Source organism: Nicotiana tabacum, chromosome 23 (genome assembly GCF_000715075.1).
Source record: "Nicotiana tabacum cultivar K326 chromosome 23, ASM71507v2, whole genome shotgun sequence".
Lineage (NCBI taxonomy): Eukaryota > Viridiplantae > Streptophyta > Magnoliopsida > Solanales > Solanaceae > Nicotiana > Nicotiana tabacum.
This window is the reverse complement of record NC_134102.1, coordinates 76660931-76671909: the sequence shown is the minus strand read 5'-3', so window position 1 is coordinate 76671909 and position 10979 is coordinate 76660931. Positions and strand designations below refer to the sequence as shown.

The following is a 10979-nucleotide window of genomic DNA, read 5'->3' as shown; positions in this document are numbered from 1 at the left end:
CCCGTATTTTCGGGTAACACTAGAGGTGATTAACTGTCCCAAGAGGTCTTGTTTTAATGTATTTGAATCATATAATATCCGCATCATAAGTCTTGAAGTCAAGCGAGTTATGAAACAAAAGTCGATAAAAGTTGTCGCAACTTAGGTTTATAATTTTACTTAAACTTTAGGTCAAATGTTACTGCATTTTTCTCCCAATGTGCTTGAAATTATGTGGTGATCTACCTATCAAATTGAAGATCTATGAGTCTAGTTTCCAACGCATTAAACCGTTTGTCGATACGATCTCGGAATAGAGAGATATTTGCGTTTTCGCGAGAGTGCGCCAAGCTGCTCTCTATGGGGCCCACAAAGGCGGTTTAAGACATATGGACATATATAAGATACCTCAACCCCGTTTTAAGTCATTATTTTTCAGTATATTCAGACCTTATAACCCTAAAATCAGTCTCTCAAGGTCCTCTCATGATCCAAGAACCAAACAAAGGGCAAACAACACAAATCAAATGTCAGGAATCCCGTGGCGCTAGTAAGTTTCTTGTTCTTCTTGTTGTTGCTAATTTTTGTGTTGTTCCAGCTCGTGTGGGAGGTTGTTTTAAGTGTTTTATGTCCTGTAAATACACCTTCAAGCTTTTAATATCAACTCTAGGTGATTTCAAGTCTTCTAAAGTAATTCTAGTGCCGAAAAACCCGAATTAATTGCTAGTTTTGCTTCCTTGTTCTTGTGGCAGAATTGAAGGGATATTTCGTGGAAAATTAAGGTCAAATTGGAGTTGTTCTTTCTGTTTAAAGGTAAGGAACCTCTTACTCTATATATATTTGAGATTATCCAAGTTGCAGCTAAGTCGTTGAAGCTAGAACTTGTGAAATATATATCGAAAGGCTTGGTAGTAATGTTGTTGGTTGGTGGACTGTTTTGGAGGCTCAATATGATTATTAATGATGTTGTTTGGGCTGTTTGGTGATTGTATTGACTTGTGGGAAGTCATATAAATAGGGGAGGTGCTGTCCGTTTCATCGTAAAATAGGTTGTGGTCGATACATAATAGTTACGACGCTTAAACGATAATAATAGTGCCATTTGTCTTATTGTAGACTAAGGAGTCGTGACATTTGCATAGCTTGAGGTTGGGCAGTATATACAAGGTATGTGAGGCTATCCCCTTCATTCTTTTGCACGACTCCGATTGTACATAATGTAATGAACGAGCTCCCAAAGATACTCTACTCTTAGAAGCTAGCAGTACTTATATTGCTGCCCTTCTTATGAAACGATTGATATTGATGTTACTTCTCTTATTCTTATATTATCAGTGTTGTTAGTAGTTCCTTATTCTTATAAGATTCTTGATGAAGAGTTAATCCTAATAACATGTACGAAGGATACCGACCTTACGTCACTCCGAAAGGTTCAAAATGTGATTCCAATGAGTCCAGCATGCATCATATATATGTATCTATTTTACTCTACCGAGCTGCGCTATAGTCGGCCGGGTATGGCACCTATTGTGCAACCACTGATCAGTTGGGTTTTACCGAGCTCCACGTGGCCGGGTACGATTCTACCGAGCCCTATGATGGCCGGGTACATTTTACCGAGCCTATTATGGCCGGGTACGATATGATGATGGTGATGCCCACAAAGGCGTATGTTTTAAAAGTTTATGTATATATATGTATGTATCATGTATTTCATGTCAGTAGCCCTCAGAGGTACCTAGATGTCACAGGTTGTATATTCTCTATCCCTGTTTACATTACTGTTCTCACTTATGCTTTCCTGCCTTACATACTCAGTACTTTATTCGTACTGACGTCCTTTTTATTTGTGGACGCTGCATGTCATGCTGCAGGTCCTGATAGACGGGTAGACGCAACTCCCCCATCACAGTAGGCTATCCGGTTCAGCGGTTATTGGCGAGATCCCTTCTCCGGACTTGCCGTGGTCTTGGTATGCATTTTTGTTATAGACATTATGGGTATGTCGGGGCCCTGTTCCGGCAATGTTGTAGCATTTATGTTCTTTTAGAGGCTCATAGACAGGTGTCGACTTATGTATGGTTTAGAATGCCTTGTCGGCTGATTTTTGTTGTATAGTCTTTCATGGCATCATGGTAGCTCGTACCTTATATATAGTTTCTTGACAGTCTTGTCGTCCCATGTTATGTATGTTCATGACATTATCTTTCATTGTTGGATGTTCATGATCCATGTCTACTATTTATATTGATCTTGTTGGCCCTTAAAGATAATAAGGAAGGTTAGATAAAATGTACGTTGGTGCTCGGCAAGTATGGCCCGGGTGCTAGTCATGACCCTCCAGTTGGGTCGTGACAATAGATATCTTTTTAATTCCTCTAATGCTTGTTGGCATTCTGGGGTCCAAGCGAAATTGTACTTCTTTTTGAGTAGAGAGAAAAATTTGTGACTTCGATCTGACGGCCTCAAAATGAATCGGCCTAAGGGTGCAATCCGTCTCGTTAGCCTCTGTACGGCTTTCATGCTGTCCACGATGGTGATGCCTTCGATAGCCTTGATTTTATCGGGGTTAATCTTGATCCCCCGATTTGACACCATGAAGCCGAGGAACTTGCCCGAACTGACCCCGAAAGCACATTTCTCGGGGTTGAGCTTCATGTTGTATTTCCTTAAAATCTCGAACGTTTCCTGCAAATTGGTCAAATGGTCCTCTGCGCGCAGGGACTTAACTAGCATGCCATCAATATAAACTTTCATTGATTTACCTATTTGTTCCTCGAATATTTTATTTACTAGGCGTTAGTAAGTAGCTCCCGCATTTTTTAGCCTGAAGGGTATCACATTATAACAATATGTCCCATACTTGGTGACAAATGAAGTCTTTTCCTGGTCTTCCAGGTTCATTTGGATTTGATTATACCCGGAATAGGCATCAAGAAAAGTAAGGATCTCGTGGTCGGCTGTGGCATCGATCATGCGATCGATATTGGGCAGCGAAAAGGAATCTTTGGGTCATGCTTTGTTTAAATCCTTATAATCTACACACATTCTAAGTTTGTTCCCTTTTTTAGGTACTACAACTACATTGGCTAACCATTCGGGATATTTCACCTCCCGGATGGACCCTATTTTGAGAAGTTTGGTTACCTCGTCTTTTATAAATGTGTGCTTTACCTCGAATTGGGGTCTTCTCTTTTGCTTTACCGATATGAACCTAATCAACCGATGTGTCGTTATATCTGGTAGGATTCCTATTATATCTAAATGGTACCAAGCAAAACAATCCATGTTATCGATAAGAAATTGAATAAGTTTGTTCCTGAGTTCGGGGGTTAATCCCGTTCTGAGGTATACCTTTCATTCGGGCAAACGCTCTATTAATATGACTTGCTCTAATTCCTTGATCGTTGATTGGGTGGCGTCGGAATCATCGGGAAGCAGGAAGGATCGAGGAATCCTATGATCATCATCTTCATCGATCTTCTAATTTTCTAGTTGGGTTAAAGCTGGTGTCTGTGATTTCTATTTGGCACTTTGTTCCCCTTTTGAGCTCGGTCCCTTTATTGGCGAAGGCCAGGATATCGGATTCGCTTCCTCGACGGCAAACATTTCTCTTGCGGCTGGTTGCTCTCCGTACACTGTTTTGACACCTTCGATGTTGGGAATTTAAGAACCTGGTGTAGGGTCGAGGGTACAACTCTCACGCTGTAGATCCATGGCCTTCCAAAAAGTGCATTGTACCTCATTTCGCCTTCAATTACGTGGAACTTCGTTTCCTGGATGGTCCCGACCACATTTATCGGTAGAATTATCTCGCCTTTGGTGGTTTCATATGCCATATTGAATCCGTTTAGAACCACGGTCGCGAGTACGATCTGGTCCTGTAGACCAAGTTGTTGTATGACTTTCAACCTAATGATGTTGGCCGAGCTCCCTAGATCAATTAACACACGCTTAACTTTAGTTTTATTCATAAGTACGGATATTACCAGTGCATTGTTATGAGGTTGTATGACTCCTTCTGCATCTTCATCATTGAAAGACAAAGTTCCTATGGGTGCGTAATCCTGAGTTCGAGATCGCTTTTCTCTCACAATCGATGTCTTAGTGCGTTTAAGCACCGGCCCTTGAGGGGTATCGACACCGCCGATGATCATGTGAATGACGTGTTGTGGTTCTTCTTGTTCGTTCTGCTTGCCGAAATCCCTGTTTTTGAAATGGTTCTTTGCCCTGTCGCTTAAAAATTCTCGAAGGTGCCCCTTATTGAATAACCGGGCTACCTCCTCTCTTAGTTGCCTGCAATCTTCCGTTCTGTGGCCATGAGTGCCATGATATTCGCACATTGGATTGGGATTTCCATGGACATGATCGGTCTGCATGGGTCGGGGCCATTTAGTGTCTTTGATGCGTCCGATAGCTGACACAATAGCGGATGCATCGATGCTGAAGTTATACTCCGATAACCGAGGCGCTTCCTTAGATCCGGTAGGCCTGTCGAACCTACTTCTGTTCATCGGTCCCCGAGACACTTGACCACGATCACTTATTTTGTTGATTCGTCCAGGGTTACATCTCGATTCATTGATTCTGTGGTTTCCGTTATACGGTCAATATCGATCCCTGATCGAACCTTGTTCTCGATTGATATCCCTTTGAGCAGCGGGTTCATCCCCCAACTGATCATCTTCGACTCTAATTTTTGATTGGTACCGATTGTGCACATCGGCCCAAGTGATAGCTGGGTACTCGATCAGGTTATGCTTCAGTCACCATGATGCCGTCGAACTTCTTTCGTTCAAACCTTGGGTGAAAGCTTGAACAACCCAATCATCCGTGACTGGTGGCAGATCTATTCGTTCCATTTGAAAATGAGATACGAACTCCCTTAGCATCTCGTTGTCCTTTTGTCTTACCTTGAAAAGGTCCGATTTCCTCGTTGCGACCTTTATGGCCTCGGCGTGTGCCTTTACGCAAGAATCGGCTAACATAGCAAATGAATCGATCGAATTCGGTGGTAGGTTGTGATACCAAATCATTGCTCCCTTCGAGAGGGTCTCTCCAAACTTTTTCAACAACACATATTCGATTTTATCGTCCTCCAAATCATTACCCTTGATGGCGCACATGTAAGAGGTGACGTGTTCATTGGGATCGGTCGTTCTGTTATATTTGGGAATTTCGGGCATACAAAATATTTTGGGAATTGGTTTTGGGGCCGCGCTCGAGGGGAAAGGCTTTTGCACGAATTTTTTGAAATCTAACCCTTTTATCATTGGTGGAGCCCCCGGGATCTGGTCGACCCTGGAATTATATGTTTCTACTTTTTTATCGTTGGCTTCGACTCGCTTTGTGAGCTTCTCGAGTATTTTAGCGATTTCGGGAGTAGTCCCCAATTCTTGCTCATTTGACCTCACTATGGCTGACTCCGTTCCGTGGGAAATTTCTCGGGGTGGACTGGGCTCCGGCCTACTTGGTTTGGCTCTGCAACTGAGCTATCGCTAGTTGTTGGGCTTGTAACATTTCAAAAATCATATACAAGCTGACGCCGTTTTCCTCAATATTATGGGTGTTTCGAGCTGCAGACCGAATGCCACCATCAATGCTATTTTCAGGTTCAGAATGTATGTTCGCCTTAATGGCCACATATGAATTGATATTTATCGGCACTCCGATCCGAGCTCCAACGGCGTTGACAAGTGGTCTTTCAGTACTGGGTGTCAAGTTGTTCTTCTCATCTTGAAGACCAGCTTCGTTATCGATAGGTAAGGCCATTTGATTGGTGGTTAGTCGTTGCTAATTCGAAATCCGAGATACTTTCGGAAACAAGCGCAAAACGGTGTGTTTTTGCAGATTCGTATCAAATAACCACTGTTATCCTTGGCCCCACGGTGGGCGCCAAACTGTTTACCCGAAAACACGGATAGAGTTGAATTTGTACGTAGTTCTAAGGATATATGGTATAGCTTAATACAAATCGTAGGGATAAATTGGAATATCAAATATGGATTGCAAAGAATGCGAAGTAAACAAGGTTTTAAAGAAGGTGATTTCTAGGACTCAGAAAGTTGAATCAATTTATGAATCTTAAAAGAACAACTCTTCAATATAGGAGAATATGGTGCTTGAATTACAATGTAAGCCAAAAACTACCTTCTACAGAAATGTAGCCATCCTCTTTATAGTGGAGGATCCTACTTTAGATATAATTAAAAATACATAGTGGAGAATCCATGATAAATCAGTTTTTTCCTAATTTTCGCCGAGATTCTCTCCCTTAGTGTGTTTGCAACGGCTCTTGTTTGTGAGCTCGAACTCGATCGGCCTCGGTGTTGGTCGGTAGTGCTTCTGGAGCTCGATGTGGACTCGGGATCAGGTGATGATTCAGACTCGGTCCCGGTTGGCCTCTGCCCCTTAAGCTCGAAAGCATCTCATCTCAGTTCGATTTGGACCCGAGCTCGATGATGACTTCGAACTCGGTGTTTGACCTATACCTGGAATCCGAAGCTTGTTTGTGCCATCTTCGGAACCCATCTCGAAGTCTTTCTTCGATCCATTGTGTTTCGACCTCGATCGATCGTACGAAGGCCAAAATCTATTTCGACCGTATACACCCTCATTGTGGTTGTGTCAAGGTTTCCAAGGAGCATGGATGAGGCGAAGCATCGATCCAACTACATACCAACGGAAAGACATTACAGGCAGTCGTATCCCATCGTATTTACGTATCATAACTTAGCTCATTTACTATTATGCATATATAATTCACCTTAACCTTATAAGTGTGGATCTTTAACACATTTTCATAGATTCTTACTGGTGCATGTTTGTAGGACTTCCGCACAAACATAAAATGAATGCTTATCAGAATTCAATATTTTACAAGTGCTACTTGAAAAGTATTTCAAACTATCAAACTAAAATTTCAATTGCAATCCTTTTCTTGATGTAAAGAATAACAAGTACTTTTATTTCTTTCCTTTTTTTCTTCTTATAGAGTTTATCGAATGTTACAACAACAACAATCCAGTATAATTCCACTAGTGGGGTCTGGGGAGGGTAGTGTGTATGCAGACTTTACCCCTACTCTGAGGTAGAGAGACTGTTTCCGATAGACCCAGTTTATCGAATGTTAAAACCATACATTAGGGAAATGTGGCCTATAAAGTATTTCGAAAATTAAGGTATGTTTTGTAAATTTTATGATGTGAATTTGCACAACAATCTCAATCCTACTTTAGGCAAGTATATTTTCTAGTTGATCTACAGCAGATATGAGTCCATATTTTTCTGAATTTCTGATTTAAACGTTGACCATATTTTCTCCCTATATCTTTTTTTAATCAGAAAGGTAAAGTTTTGTTAGCTACAAATAGCACCAAGAAACTGATATTCACATCAACTAGCTACAGTATAACTGTTTCTAGCATTAAATAAAGTACTCAATTCACGAGGTTTTCTAAATCTGCTCGTGAGATACACACGAAATACATGTCGCACTGACTCAAAAATTCGAGTCTAACCCGGAAAAAAAAACCGATTAGTGGTTTGGTTAGACCTGGTTTGGTATTAAAAATAAAACCCGACCATAATAGGGTTGGTTTGGTATTAACTAAAAAAATTCAAATCGAAACCAAACCAACCCGACTTTACATGTATACATATTTTATATATTAGATAGATAAAAATATTTATTAGAATGTAAGTTATAAATATTTCTTAATCTTTTTTATAATTTCTATATTTAGCATAATATTTTAAGTTGGTTTTATAGCTCATGTAAATGTTTGTTTTTGTCTAGCCCATAAAAGAATAATTGAGCCCAAACCAAACCTAGTCTTAAAGCAAAACTAGACTAGTCCTAAAGCTGTTCTAAAACACTTAAACAATTGAAATCATTTTGCCTCTTCTCCAAAAGCAAGAAACCCTATAGTTCCATTCTAAAACGCCCAATTAGCTCAAACCATATCAACTCTCTTTTGCTCTCATTGGTAAGGCTCTTCCCTTTCTCATTTTACATGTTATCTTTTAGCTGCATACATACGCCTTACTTTTTCTCAATTAACTAATATTTTTCTTTTTTCGATTAGCGAGTTTTTTTGTAAATCTGTTGTATTCCTCCCTATTATCGAATTCATTTGTTTATTTTGTTTCTCTTAGATGATTAACATGAGTAATTGACTGTTACTTAAAAAGATATTGAAACTTTTTTACTTATATTTCGAATCATTTGGTTAAATAATATGGACTATGTAAAATTAAGAGTGATGTATTTCTTACATAATTTCTTACATTGATGTATTTCCAAGGAATATAAGTTTGAAGACATGTTAGAGGAAGTCCAGAAAATTGAGCAAGTTGAAGAAGGTAATAATTTATATTCAATTGTTAATGAGTATAGTTATTTTTTTTATATTATTTAATATTAAATATGTTAATTGTTTCTTTTCTTTCGGAATATGCAGACTCACCTTTGAGGATTGATTAGAGGGATAGTTAACTACAATTTACTTCATGATTATTTTTGAAATTTTTACTACTTTAAGGTAATTAATTAAAAGAAAGTTGATGCATGGTTTTTAATCGATTAAGAAGCTTTTGTATTACATTATTTCTCAAAGGTTTGGTTGATTTGATAGTTGAAGAAATTAGACTTTTTACAATACTTAAAGCAATTGATTTGTCCATGATACTCCAACCTGCTCTTTCTAATTATTTATCTAAGGTTCAATTGAAGTTGGACAGGTCAATTGCTTTAAGCTTTTATTAGTATTTTGGTGTAAAGTGGAAAATAATTTATAAAGTAGAGACCTTTATAAAGTGGAACCATACAAACTATTGACTAGCATAGTTGGGGTCAATGCTAAAAAATAAAAACATGGTTGTTATTGATAAAATTGTATTTAGGACTATAGAAATATTTGGAGCACAAGTTTATCGAAAAAAACCCCCGAAAAACCCGAGAAAATCCGATATTGAAAAACTCGACTTTTGTTGGTTTGGTTTGGCCTATAGATTTAAAAACCGATACAATTTGTTTGGTTTGGTAATTGTAAAATCCGAACCAACCCGACATATGTACACCCCTAATTAGGACTATATTGTCGATGAACTCATCGGATTAACCAGCCAAAGTTGGCTTCAGATCTCTATCATCGCATCCCCTTCATAAACATTTTTGAGGGGCTATGTCCTCCTTCATTGCATTCTGCTACATCTTCATCTGAACAAGGCGTTGTTCGATATTTAAATAGGATCTATGAGTAGTTTAGAGCCTCACTATATAAACTGGAATCTATTTGTTAAACATTGTACATATTGCCTAGTGGCACTCTATTGTGCTTGCTTTTAGTAATAAACTCGATGTAACTGTTTTCAAAATAATTTCTTAATCTCTGCAGGCGTGAAGAGATAATATATTCTTGGTTCTTGGTCCCCTTGGAGGATGTAAGATTAGTAATAGCATTGTGCAATGTGGACCGTCGAGTTTCAATCAGTATATTCGGTGCTATTTTGCTTTCTGCGCGGAGTCCGCTTTCTTTGGTTCTCCTGCATTCAGCTGAGGAGAATTTCTATTTTTATGCATTAAAAATGCTACTTAAAACTTGTATATATTGCAATACAACGTCGGGCCCGTGCTTAGAGAACTCCTTCTCTATCATCAAAGGTTTTATATCAGATATCAGTAATGATACAACCTTGTGGTAGAACAAGAGGCAAGCTGAAAAAATGTTGTAAATGAGGCTCTGGATTGATTGCTGGAAAGGCACCACTTTTGTGTATTATTTTTATACATACTGTAGAGAAAAAGTCGTATGATACAACACCACATTTTGCAGATATTGTAAAGAAAGAGTCATATTATACCAGTATTGCATAAAGAACTCTTGATCATGATTTATGCATCTTAATAACATTTGCTCGGGCATCTTCCCTCTAGTATTAAAATCGTGGAGTACTCCGGGAACATGATAAAACGCTTTGAAAACTCTTATATTCTCGCTTAGGAATAAGTGCGTCCTCTATTAATAGTAGATTAAAAGCTATAAAATTAGAGGATCAATTAGAACGACGATTAAAGCTTTCAGTACTTTGCGTTGCATTTATTTTTATCACATGAACAATATTATTACAATGATAAAGTTATTTTGATAAGAATATAATAAAGATGTAAAACTGCGTTACAACTCGGGAGCACAGTCCGGAAACTCTAAAAAGGGTGTTTTATCAAGGGCCCTATCATACTCATCTTTAAGGTCACAATGAAAATCTGGAATCAGTCCATCTCTACACATTTGGCCTACTGCCGGTGTAGGAACATCTTCTCTTGAATTAACCCAGTAATAAATGCAATCGCAGTAACAACCTTCTTCCACGGATGGGGGGTATGTTTTACAATCTATTAATGACATAAATAGTATTAGAAAAAACCCACAAATCTGCTCCAATACCATCATCCGGTTACAAGCCATCATTTTATTCATATTTCCTGCAAAGATAAACAATTATCCAATAACGTTAAAGTTCACAAGCACAATTTTTTTACAAGTTTATATACACTACAGAATTTATATCAACAGAAAGTGCACTCGTTCAATTGATTATTAAACGAATAATGTAGGTAGACATTGGTGCTTATTTTTTCTCAAAATATAAAAGGTAGACATTGGTGCTTATTTTTTCTCAAAATATAAATTATTTTTATTATCGTTGCCCTCACTTCGCCAAAATATAACTAGTTAATGAATTTTTCAAGACAAATATAGGGTTTGAACCAAAACTACTTGGTTCGCCAAACCCGTAGCCAGAATACTGGCTTCGCCCCTGCTCACAATATATATGAACTTAAACAAATGCTGGCATTACAGATAAGAAGACATTTGCAACCACAAATTTAAGTGTAAAGAATGAAGATTGATCCAAATATAGAAGCATGGCTATATATTCAGAAGCAAAGAAATGCACAGCAACAAACAAGAAAATAAAAAAGGAGAGAAGTTTAA

At 38.4% G+C, this 10979-nt stretch overlaps 1 long non-coding RNA gene across 2 annotated transcripts; it reads left to right on the top strand.

Moving 5' to 3' along the window:
• Nucleotides 1-7792: 7792 nt before the first annotated feature.
• On the top strand, nucleotides 7793-9814 carry LOC107774365 (uncharacterized). 2 transcript variants are annotated; one of them, XR_001645478.2, is made up of 3 exons: nucleotides 7793-7967; nucleotides 8286-8343; nucleotides 9378-9814. It is a non-coding gene; the product is annotated as an uncharacterized LOC107774365 (long non-coding RNA). The 2 variants fall into 2 exon arrangements; XR_012706050.1 differs by having other exon boundaries at nucleotides 7793-8343.
• Nucleotides 9815-10979: the final 1165 nt, after the last annotated feature.